The following is a 12,500-nucleotide window of genomic DNA, read 5'->3' on the forward strand; positions in this document are numbered from 1 at the left end:
CTGAAACCATGAATTCCCTGCTTGAATATAACGGTTGCCCCACAATAAAGCTTCCACCAAACTTCCAACAAACCAACCAACAACACTTTAAACAACATTTCCAACAAAACGAAGAGATACACACTCCAACACCCCCACTTCAGCAACCCGAACTTACCACACCCAACGACACCAGTTCCCTCTCACCTAGGGACATGGGCTCCGAAGAAGACCCAGCTTCTGGTGAATCGCAGCCCCAGAAGTCCCCTCCAACACAATCCACTCCTACCACTACCATTACCAGTGCCATTACTTCTACCAACACAACCAACAACACCACAAAAAAGACTGACACAAAACGCCTGCTCACAAACCAACCCCAACCTTCACCCCCATCTACACGAACCGCATTAAGGGGTAGGAAAAACACCTAACACACTCAACAATGATCACAGTAGTACAACTAAACTGTCGCGGTTTCTGGAATAACAGACACCTTATCTCAGAAGCAATTCGATCTATCGATCCAGACATCGTCCTTCTCAACCACACAGGCACACCTCTTAAACCCATCAAACTTTACGGATACAACACACGCTACACAACAGGTACGCGCCATGATGGCGTAGCTATCATGGTAAAATGTACCATCAAACACATCCACATAACCGACTGGCCTTCAGCTCACTTCCTGGCCACCAAGATCGAAACACAACACGGGCAATTTCTAATCGCCACAACGTACAGCAGACCGGATACTGGGCTCCCTCTCACCAGCCTCAACAATCTCTTCAACCACACAAACCTACCAGTCTACATACTGGCAGACCTTAATGCCAGTCACACAGCATTTCGACATAACAAGAACAACCAACACGGACACGAACTTCTGCAACTCACACAACTAAAACGCCTCCGTTTCCTTGGTCCTGACTTTCCTACCTGCTATACCCACAATGGGAATGGCAGGCCGGATCTCATTCTCTCCAATCGGCAGTCCCTACCTTTCCACCACCACATCTCCCAAGGACCCCTCTGTGGTTCAGACCACGTTCCCATAATCCTAAAAATATCCTCCAACCCCATATCTATCCCATCCCCACCTGTCCCCGACTACCGCTCCGCCGATTGGGAGGGATTCAGGGAAACACTTACAGATCTACACCGACCAACACAGCTCGAAGGCCAACCATATACAGAAATAGACAGCGCCCTAGCGAAACTACACAGTGACATCCTGACATCAGCCAACAGACACACCCCAAAGAAACAACACACAATTCACATAGACTTCAGACCCTCCATAAAAACACAACGACTACTAGTGTGCTACAGAACACGCTTTTTAAAAAACATGAACAGCCTCATTCCCATCTACAGAGACCTATGCACCCTTCGCACACACATACTAAATAGCCTACAGGATGATCACAGCGCTCACTGGAGGACTCTAGTCTCCCGTATGGACGGAGCTCGCTGTAGAAACCCTACTCAGTTCTGGCACATGGTGCACAAGCTAAAGGGAAGCCAGCGGGAAAGATTCGAGTACCTCCTAGTGAACGGTGATCGAGTCACCAACCCAGACCAGGTCACCAACACCTTCCAGACACACTGGCGTAACTCCTTCCAACCACACCCTCTCCCTCTTCATGAGCCCAGTATTGCCCACATACACCATATCACCGATATTGTGCGCCAAAACCTAGCAAACACACTACCACATAACATTATACACTTAACACGACTAGACCCACAACACCCTCTCATCACACCCATTGAGGAGGAAGATGTCGCCAGGTTGCTCAGGCACACTCCGCGGCGAGCCCCCGGCCCCTCAGGAGTCACCTGGCCAATGGTGCGGAGCCTTCCTCCAGAAATCATATCCAGCCTGACAAAAATATTCAATGCTTGCCTCGCCTCTGGATACTTCCCAAAGGCTTTCAAAATTTCAAACATCACCCTAATTGCCAAGCCCGGAAAAAACTCTCACTTACCAGAAAACTATCGCCCCATAAGCCTACTTGAAATTCTTGGAAAAACTTTTGAGCGTCTAATCAATTTAAGATTGAGAGCGTTCCTCGAAGATAACGGATTGCTGGCACCACAGCAGTTCGGTTTCCGGAGGAACGCCTCAACTGAGGACGCCCTTAACAGCATAGTAGCCTACCTAAATTTCAACAAGCCATATTACAAGACAGCACTCGTGACAAAAGATGTCAAAAAAGCTTTTGACACCGTTTGGCACACCGGTTTAAAATATAAAATTTGTAATAACTTCAATCTCCCTTATCTAACACAACGCATCTTGTGTAGTTTTCTGGATGAGAGACAGACAAGAATCCGCCACCAGGGCACCTTTTCGTCATTTTTTACCCCTCAGGCTGGAGTCCCACAAGGCTCCGTACTCTCCCCAACCCTTTTTAACATGTACACAGCTGACCTACCCCTCCCAGCCCACAATGACTCACTAACTATTCAATACGCGGACGATGTAACGCAATTGGCCCGTGCCAGGTCGTTAGATCTCCTAACCGACAAAATTCAATGGGAACTGATGGCGACTGGCCTGTGGGAGATGAAATGGCGAATTCTCTCCCATCCCGAAAAATCAAAAGTCACTTATTTCAACATTAAAAGAAGTCAGCCCCGCCAAATCTCACTAAACAGAATTGATCCAATCCCCACCCCAATCCCCATCAGTAACAACAACAAAGTGCTTGGCCTCACCATAGATAAGCACCTCAACTTCAATATACATATAAAACAAAAAGCAACCATAGCCGCCAAGGCCTTGAGCAACCTGGAAAGATTTCGCGACAGCAGCACAAAAACAAAACTTCACCTCTACAAAGCTTTCATTCTCCCTCTCTTAACCTACTGCCCTCTTGCCCTCTCTCTCTCTGCTCCCTCCAACCTCTCTAAACTTCAGAAGGTTCAAAACCGAGCAATTCGTTTCGCTCTTGGGACGAAATGGTTCGACTTCAGAACCTCTCTCTCCATTCACGAGGAGTCCAACATCCCCCCTCTTAACATAACACTCCACAATAGAATCGAAAAACAACTAAGCTCCTTCTCCGACAGACACACAATCACATACAATTTCATTACCAACCTCCCCCCAGCTTTCCGTCACTTGCCGCACTGCAATCTCCTTGATCCTCCCACTGTGCCTCCTGAACCTGTCTTCTAATAATGGACTCCTCCTTTCTTCCCTTCACTATCTCCTTTTTCTGTACCACTCATGGTGTCTGAGTGGCATCATCGTCGTTCTCTCGTTCACGTGGGCGGGCCCGCGTGCCAACACCTAGTGGTTTTTTCATATTTTTTGTCTTATGGTTTTGTATTCATATTTTTGTTTTTATGCATTATTTTTCTGTCTCGCAGCCTAGGTTTTAAGGTGGCACCGGACCGCTCCTGGGAAAGGGACTAGACAAAAAAACACCGCCATTAACATACCATGCCTCTGACCGAGGGAGTGGGGTCGTGTGCCAACACCTAGTGGTTTTTTCATATTTTTTGTCTTATGGCTTTGTATTCATATTTTTGTTTTTTATACATTATTTTCCTGCCTCGCAGCCTAGGTTTCAAGAGGGCACCGGACCACTTCCAGAGAGACGGGGATAGCACGAACCGCACTCCTCCCACTGACGTCACGGCAATGGGGCCCCCGGCCGTCGGCATGACGTTCCGGTAGCGGTACCCCCCGAGGTAGTTAAGGAGCGGCCAGTACTGATGATGGGGACGGTAACCACACCATTCAGTGGAAGCCACTTCACCCCCCACACAGAGGTAGTTGGGTGCGGCAAGGGCTGGGCAGGAAGGTAGTCAAGAGATGGTGGGGCGGGGCCCTGGAAGCATCCATGCAGGAATCCCCATTCACCCCCCGCCACCAGCGACTTACCGCGTGCAGGCAGATGGTATTAGATTTGACCCCTCGTTGCGGTGAGGGAGCCTTTTCGAGCCTCTGTCATTGCACATCCTACCATCACGTCAATCATTATCACAAACCATCCTCTCCCTCCCCATGCATATAACACCACGACATTTTTTATATTATATTTATATATATATATATATGTATATGTATGTATATGTGTATATGTATGTATGTGTATATATGTATGTATGTGTATATATGTATATATGTATGTATGTATGTATATGTATATGTATATATATGTATGTGTATATATATATATTTATATATATTTTTTTTTTTTTTTTTTTTTTTTTTTTTTTTTTTTTTTTTTTTTTTTTTTTTAGCAGGGTGGCCTTTTTGCAGGACGAGTCACAGGACACAAGAAAAAAGGACCAACACCGCTTTTTTCACCCACCACATTACATCATACAATAAATATCCCGGCCATCACCAAATCACTCTACTACTATCCGTGGTTCGGAACCCACGTAAAACTGTAGGTCCCTCCGCTATACGGATGCAATTCTTCCTCTGTCCTTCTTTGAACCAATAAAAAGCACAAAAAAACCCTTTTTACTCTGACTGTCCTTCACTCCTCTTTCACAACCTGATAATGCAGGCTCTGGATAGTCTGGCCCCTAACTTGTGCGTGGTTTGGCCCGGGGATTTGGGTGCGTGGGCGGCGTCCGTGGCTGTGGCTGTGTTGGGCTTGGCTTGCTCGGTTGGTGGAGGACTCTCCTGCTTTCCCCGATAAAGCCCTTGTCTTCCTGGCCATCTTAGAATGAATATAACACGTTAAAAAAAAAAAATAAATAAATAAAAAACATAAAAAAAAGATGTCCCTCCTAATTCAAATTGCGCCTGGGTCAAGCCCCAGTGACTATTTCTCCTACTACAATTCCCTTCTTATCACCCCCCTATTCTTCCCACTATCCCCACTTCTCCCTCCCCATCTTTTCTCTCTTTGTTATGTTATGTTATGTTATTTTGAGGCACATTCGTGAGCTTCCTGTTAGACCGTTCGGACGTCGTACTAGCAGCTCTCATCACCATGACTGGCCGCGGCAAGGGAGGCAAGGGTCTTGGAAAGGGAGGCGCCAAGCGTCACCGTAAGGTTCTGCGTGATAACATCCAGGGAATCACCAAGCCTGCTATCCGTCGTCTAGCTCGCCGAGGTGGCGTCAAGCGCATCTCTGGTCTCATCTACGAGGAGACTCGTGGGGTGCTCAAGGTGTTCCTTGAGAACGTTATCAGGGATGCTGTCACCTATACCGAGCACGCCAAGCGTAAGACCGTTACTGCCATGGACGTTGTCTACGCCCTCAAGCGTCAGGGCCGTACCCTGTACGGATTTGGTGGTTAAATCGCTCCATTATTGAGATGGTGCCAGCTATTCAGCTTGCATTATCATCATTGAATAACATCATCTCCCGGACCTTTTTAAGGTCCACAAACATGAAAAGAAAGAAGGACCATAGACTACTATTATTACTACTACTTTCTCATAACCATGTTCACTATCACTATCTGAGCTAAGAAAAGAAACCATTATTAATTATAACCATCTTTCTCACTTCATCAGGTCTTCTCCAAGTATTATTATTATTATCATTATTATTATTATTATTATTATTATTATTATTATCATTATTATTATTATTATTATTATTATTATTATTATTATTATTATTATTATTATCATTGACTTATTTCAATGATCACGCCCCTCATCGTTCTCAGTTTCTCATAAAACAAAATATACATTGAGATGAAAAAGACGCTCAACATATCACAATAGGCAACACATCTAATCAACTCTCCACTGTGACACACAGCAGGTACATTAGTAGAAATATAGTATACATATTTATTCTCGGTCACTTGCGTGCCTGACTAAATAATAATAATAATAATAACAAATAACTAACTCGAAAATAAATACACTACTTGCTTATTATTGATATACCAGTATAGTCTACACAACTCTCTAGATGTTTGAACGTGTGGCTCCGAAGAGGAGCCGGATTGATGGTGATATTGGCTGAAGGGGAGGGAGGCCCTTTATTTACTTCTTCTCAGTCTTCTTGGGAAGGAGCACGGCCTGAATGTTGGGCAGCACGCCACCCTGTGCAATGGTGACTCCGGAGAGGAGCTTGTTAAGTTCCTCGTCGTTGCGGATGGCCAGCTGCAGGTGACGTGGGATGATGCGAGTCTTCTTGTTGTCACGGGCGGCATTGCCGGCAAGCTCAAGGACTTCAGCAGCCAGGTACTCCATAACTGCCGCAAGGTACACGGGGGCACCAGCACCCACGCGCTCGGCGTAGTTGCCTTTCCTTAGAAGGCGATGAATCCTGCCGACCGGGAACTGGAGTCCAGCACGACTGGAACGGGACTTTGACTTTCCCTTCACCTTTCCTCCCTTGCCGCGTCCAGACATGATAATGGATGTTGTGGTAGTAGTAGTAGTAGTAGTAGTTGTTGTTGTTGGTGATAAATGAGGAGCGCGAGTACTCTAACCTCGTCGGTAGCTCTGCGAGCAAGTAGTGAATTTTGGGAAAAACGGCTATATATACGCGAGATCAGATCGGCCCAGAGCGCGTCTGGACCAATCAGGACGCTCGCTGAGGTGGCGACTCCTGATCCTGAGTAGGCACGCTAATATATATACCACTTTTCAACTGAGAAAACGCACACTCGTTCTCACAGCAGTACGGCGACACTATGCCTCCCAAAGCATCAGGAAAGGCTGCCAAGAAAGCTGGCAAGGCACAGAAGGCCATTGCCAAGGGCGACAAGAAGAAGAAGCGCAGGAGGAAGGAGAGCTACTCCATCTACATCTACAAGGTGCTCAAGCAAGTCCACCCAGACACTGGCGTGTCCTCCAAGGCCATGTCAATCATGAACTCGTTCGTGAATGACATTTTCGAGCGCATCGCTGCCGAGGCATCCCGCCTGGCACACTATAACAAGCGCTCCACCATCACCAGCCGGGAAATCCAGACCGCTGTCCGTCTTCTTCTGCCTGGTGAACTGGCAAAACACGCTGTTTCTGAAGGCACCAAGGCTGTTACCAAGTATACCTCCTCCAAGTAAACAGGCGGCCAGTATACTGCTGCCAGTATAAAATAATACCCGGCTCCATTGGAGCCACACTTGAAAAGGAAAAAAGATACGATATAGACAAATGCATTATTATTATAATTATTGTTATTATTATTAATATTATTATTATTATTATTTTTATTATTATTATTATTATTATTATTATTATTATTATTATTATTATTATCATTATTAATAATATTAATATTGTTGTTTTTATTATGATTATTATTATAATAATTATTGTATCATTATTATTATTATTATTATTATTATTATTATTATTATTATTATTATTATTATTATGCTTATTATTATCGTGATTATTATTCTGTGGAGATAAAGAAAAGATAAAAAAAAAATAGAGATAAAGAAAGATAAAAATTCTCCCAAGTGAAAGAGATATGGCCATGGAAGAGGGAATAATAATAATAATATAAAAAAAAAAAAAGGGGGGAAGGATATTGAGTTGAAAGTCGATACCTGATACTGAAAGATGGAAAATAAATATTTTCTTCCACAAAACCAAACAGATTGTCTATGAAAATTCTTTAATGAAAGAGATGTTTGGCCCTAAAAAGGGCCTAGATATTGCTGTTATGAAGATCATTCGTGGATGACTTCTTAGGCACGCTCGCCACGGATGCGACGAGCCAGTTGGATGTCCTTTGGCATGATAGTCACGCGCTTGGCATGGATGGCGCACAGGTTGGTATCCTCAAACAGACCCACGAGGTAAGCCTCGGAAGCTTCCTGGAGAGCCATGACAGCAGAGGACTGGAAGCGGAGGTCAGTCTTGAAATCCTGAGCAATTTCACGCACCAGGCGCTGGAAAGGCAGTTTCCTGATAAGCAGCTCAGTGCTCTTCTGATAACGGCGGATCTCACGGAGAGCAACGGTTCCAGGCCTGTAACGGTGGGGTTTCTTGACACCTCCAGTGGCTGGAGCAGACTTGCGAGCTGCCTTTGTAGCAAGCTGCTTGCGGGGCGCCTTGCCACCAGTGGACTTGCGAGCCGTTTGCTTGGTACGTGCCATAGTTGTGGTAACAACAACTCACAACGAACACTCAGCTGAGTCTGCCCGCGCTTCCCACAAAATCCCTTTATATATGAATCGGGTGGGCCCGACGACTCCAACCCTGCCTTGTGATTGGTCAGAAACGTCCAGTGAGGCTCATCGCCCACGCAGTCACCGCATGAAAGATGTGATCATTATTGTTAGTCTAATTCATTTTGTTCTTATTCTTATTCTTATTCTTATTCTTTCTTCCCTCATTCATAACAAATCTTGGAAAATATACAGCAGAACTGACATGTCATTTAAAATTCTAAGACAATTAGCAAGAAAGTTGTGATATTCTTATTTTTTTCATTCTTTTTATTCTATTTTTTTCTTATTCTTGTCATAATTAATATTGTTATCTTTATTATTTTCATTTTTTTTTATTATTCTTCCTTATCTTATTCTTATTTATCCTACTTTTAGAGAGATGAGGCTTGTGCGGTCACCCATCCAAGTTCTGCCCGGACCCCCTGCTTAACCTTGCTGATCCCGCCGTCAGCTGATTGGTCAAGAGCGGAGAACAAGGTGTTGGGAGGGCTTATTTCTCTTATTCTTATTCTTTCCTGTATTGTTGTTGCATTGTTGTGCTGAAAATGTTGGAAAATATGCACTAAAATTAACCCTTCATTCATAATTCTACGACAATTAGCAAGAGAGATATATTATTACTTTTTTCCCTTATTTTTGTTCTTTTTATTCTTAATCTTCTTTTTTTTATTATAGTTGTTATTGTTATTTTATTATTTTCGTTTTTCGTTCATTCTCCTCATTCTTATTGCTATTTTTTTCTATTCTCAGAGAGATGAGGCTTTTGTGGTCACCCATCCAAGTTCTTCCCGGACCCCCTGCTTAACTGCGCTGATCCCGCCGTTAGCTAATTGGCCAAGACCGGAGAACTAGGTGTTGGGAGGCCTTCTTTCTATTATTCTTATTCTTTCTTCCCCCATTCATATCGTTGTATTGGAAATGTTGGAAAATATACAAAAGAATTCACCCTTCTATGACAATTAGGAAGAAAGACATGGGATGCTTTCTTTCTTTTTTTTTATATTCCTTTATTGTAATTTTTCTTATTCTTGTTATAATAATTCTTACTGTTATCTTTATTACTTAAAATTTTCGTTCATTCTCCCTATTCTTATTCTTATTTTTTTTATTTATTTATTTTTTTTCAGACAGATGAGGCTTGTGTAGTCACCCATCCAAGTATTGCCCGAAACCCCTGCGTAATCTCGACGATTTCATTTGACAATACCTATTTACTTATTTATTTATTATTATATTTATTAAAAAAAAAAAAGAAGAAAAGAAGATGAAGAATAAGGTATGTAATCGAAATACTCTCTCTATACTGTAGCAATAGTTTAGCTGGATGTACTTGTATTGTGTCAAAAATACTTGCAATATCTGCAATTGTAACCTGCAGTGTCGGCATAATGCATAATTAAGCAATGAAAAGAAAAATTAATAAAAGAATAAATGAAAAAAAGAAAGAAAAAAAGATACAATTAACAATTAAATATATTAGCTACCCCTCTACGTTTCTTTATCACTGCAGAAAAATGGAAACATTTTAACGTAGACTTGTCAAAATTCAACTGAAATTAAGGGTTAAATAAGGATTGTCACCCCTTCCCCAGAGGATATTCATTGTCTTTTAATATATATATATATATATATATATATATATATATATATATATATATATATATATATATATATATATATATATATATATATATATATATATATATATATATATATATATATATATATATATATTCTTTTTATTTAAAGTCTTATTTAGAGAGAGAGAGAGAGAGAGAGAGAGGTAACGTCCTTGAGGATAGCAGCTCGTCTACGCTCCGCTCAGTGATCAGCGTTAGAATGTAATTCCTCATTTCTTTAAAAAAAAAAAAAAAAAAAAAAAAAACAGAAACTTTATTTAGGGGGCTTGCTGGAAACAAACTACAATGGAGGAAAGAACAATATGTCTGCTATATGACCCACCCAGTTAAATTTTCAAGAAGCAAACGCAAGTTGGAAAATACGAGGAAGATAAATTTTCATTTATATACGTTTTATGGTAATTTCTGCCACGCCTTCCTCTATTCATCAAACGTCACTGACACTTATTCCCTTTATTTTTTACTTTACAGAATCTTTTGTAGGGCAAGACTCTAGAGGATATGTGCTTTCATAAATTCTATAATGCTTTGCTTATCATAGAGACATAAAAAAAAAAAATAATAATAATAAAAATAAATAAATTAATTAATTTAAAAAATCAAAATAAATAGATATATAAATTAATTAATCAATCAAATAAATTTCTATGCTTCACCTTTATAGCATTCGTATGAATGTCAAAACAAAACAAAAAATATAAATATAAATAATAATATGAAAAAAAAAAATTACTAAATATATGAAAAATAGCATTACTACTACTACTACTACTACTACTACTACTGCTACTACTACTACTATTTTTTTTTTTTTTTTTATGTAGGAAGGACACTGGCCAAGGGCAACAAAAATGTAATAAAAAAAATGCCCACTGAAATGCCAGTCCCATACAGGGGTCAAAGCAGTGGTCAAAAAATGATGAATAAGTGTCTTGAAACCTCCCTCTTGAAGGAATTCAAGTCATAGGAAGGTGGAAATACGGAAGCAGGCAGGGAGTTCCAGAGTTTACCAGAGAAAGGGATGAATGATTGAGAATACTAGTTAACTCTTGCGTTAGAGAAGTGGACAGAATAGAGGTGAGAGAAAGAAGAAAGTCTTGTGCAGCGAGGCCACGGAAGGAGGGGAGGCATGCAGTTAGCAAGATCAGAAGAGCAGTTAGCATGAAAATAGCGGTAGAAGACAGCTAGATATGCAACATTGCGGCGGTGAGAGAGAAGCTGAAGACAGTCAGTTAGAGGAGAGGAGTTGATGAGACGAAAAGCTTTTGATTCCACCCTGTCTAGAAAAGCAGTATGAGTGGAACCCCCCTCAGACATGTGAAGCATACTCCATACATGGACGGATAAGGCCCTTGTACAGAGTTAGCAGCTGGGGGGGTGAGAAAAACTGGCGGAGACGTCTCAGAACACCTAACTTCATAAAAGCTGTTTTAGCTAGAGATGAGATGTGAAGTTTCCAGTTCAGATTATAAGTAAAGGACAGACCGAGGATGTTCAATGTAGAAGAGGGGGACAGTTGAGTGTCATTGAAGAAGAGGGGATAGTTGTCTGGAAGGTTGTGTCGAGTTGATAGATGGAGGAATTGATTTTTTGAGGCATTGAACAATATCAAGTTTGTTCTGCCCCAATGAGAAATTTTAGAAAGATCAGAAGTCAGGCGTTCTGTGGCTTCCCTGCGTGATATGTTTACCTCCTGAAGGGTTGGACGTCTATGAAAAGACGTGGAAAAGTGCAGGGTGGTATCTTCAGCGTAGGAGTGGATAGGACAAGAAGTTTGGTTTAGAAGATCATTAATGAATAATAAGAAGAGAGTGGGTGACAGGACAGAACCCTGAGGAACACCACTGTTAATTGATTTAGGAGAAGAACAGTGACCGTCTACCACAGCAGCAATAGAACGGTCAAAAAGGAAACTTGAGATGAAGTAAACAGAGAGAAGGATAGAAACCGTAGGAGGGTAGTTTGGAAATCAAAGCTTTGTGCCAGACTCTATCAAAAGCTTTTGATAATTATGTCCAAGGCAACAGCAAAAGTTTCACCAAAATCTCTAAAAGAGGATGACCAAGACTCAGTAAGGAAAGCCAGAAGATCACCAGTAGAGCGGCCTTGACGGAACCCATACTGGCGATCAGATAGAAGGTTGTGGAGTGATAGATGTTTAAGAATCTTCCTGTTGAAGATAGATTCAAAAACTTTAGATAGGCAGGAAATTAAAGCAATAGGATGGTAGTTTGAGGGATTAGAACGGTCACCCTTTTTAGGAACAGGTTGAATGTAAGTAAACTTCCAGCAAGAAGGAAAGGTAGTGTTGACAGACAGAGCTGAAAGAATTTGAATAGGCAAGGTGCAAGCATGGAGGCATTGTTTCGGAGAACAATAGGAGGGACCCCATCCGGTCCATAAGCCTTCCGAGGGTTTAGGCCAGCGAGGGCATGGAAAACATCATTGCGAAGAATTTTAATAGGTGGCATGAAGTTGTCAGAGGGTGGAGGAGAGGGAGGAACAAGCCCAGAATCGTCCAATGTAGAATTTTTAGCAAAGGTTTGAGCAAAGATTTCAGCTTTAGAAATAGATGCGATAGCAGTGGTGCCATCTGGTTGAAATAGAGTAGGGAAAGAAGAAGCAGCAAAGTTATTGGAGATACTTTTTGGCTAGATGCCAGAAATCACGAAGGGAGTTAGAGAGAGAGAGAGAGAGAGAGAGAGAGAGAGAGAGAGAGAGAGAGAGAGAGAGAGAGAGAGAGAGAGAGA

The sequence above is a fragment of the Scylla paramamosain genome, chromosome 17, assembly GCF_035594125.1.
Source record: "Scylla paramamosain isolate STU-SP2022 chromosome 17, ASM3559412v1, whole genome shotgun sequence".
In the NCBI taxonomy this organism is placed as follows: Eukaryota; Metazoa; Arthropoda; class Malacostraca; order Decapoda; family Portunidae; genus Scylla; species Scylla paramamosain.